This window comes from Branchiostoma floridae, unplaced genomic scaffold (assembly GCF_000003815.2).
Source record: "Branchiostoma floridae strain S238N-H82 unplaced genomic scaffold, Bfl_VNyyK Sc7u5tJ_1257, whole genome shotgun sequence".
NCBI classification, from domain to species: domain Eukaryota; kingdom Metazoa; phylum Chordata; class Leptocardii; order Amphioxiformes; family Branchiostomatidae; genus Branchiostoma; species Branchiostoma floridae.
This window is the reverse complement of record NW_023365691.1, coordinates 1-539: the sequence shown is the minus strand read 5'-3', so window position 1 is coordinate 539 and position 539 is coordinate 1. Positions and strand designations below refer to the sequence as shown.

The window sequence follows — 539 nt, the reverse complement described above, 5'->3', positions numbered from 1 at the left end:
TTGGGAGCTGTATGAGATGTCCACAGGGAGTGATGTAGTTTGGGAGCTGTATGAGATGTCCACAGAGAGTGATGTAGTTTGGGAGCTGTATGAGATGTCCACAGAGAGTGATGTAGTTTGGGAGCTGTATGAGATGTCCACAGGGAGTGATGTAGTTTGGGAGCTGTATGAGATGTCCACAGAGAGTGATGTAGTTTGGGAGCTGTAGTAGATGTCCACAGAGAGTGATGTAGTTTGGGAGCTGTATGAGATGTCCACAGAGAGTGATGTAGTTTGGGAGCTGTATGAGATGTCCACAGAGAGTGATGTAGTTTGGGAGCTGTATGAGATGTCCACAGAGAGTGATGTAGTTTGGGAGCTGTAGTAGATGTCCACAGAGAGTGATGTAGTTTGGGAGCTGTAATGTCTACAGAGAGTGATGTAGTTTGGGAGCTGTATGAGATGTCTACAGAGAGTGATGTAGTTTGGGAGCTGTAATGTCTACAGAGAGTGATGTAGTTTGGGAGCTGTAGTATGTCCACAGAGAGTGATGTAGTTTG

General features: G+C 45.8%; 1 pseudogene; it reads right to left on the bottom strand.

Annotated features, from left to right (window-relative positions):
• Positions 1-3: 3 nt before the first annotated feature.
• On the bottom strand, positions 4-480 carry LOC118407300 (annotated as a pseudogene).
• Positions 481-539: the final 59 nt, after the last annotated feature.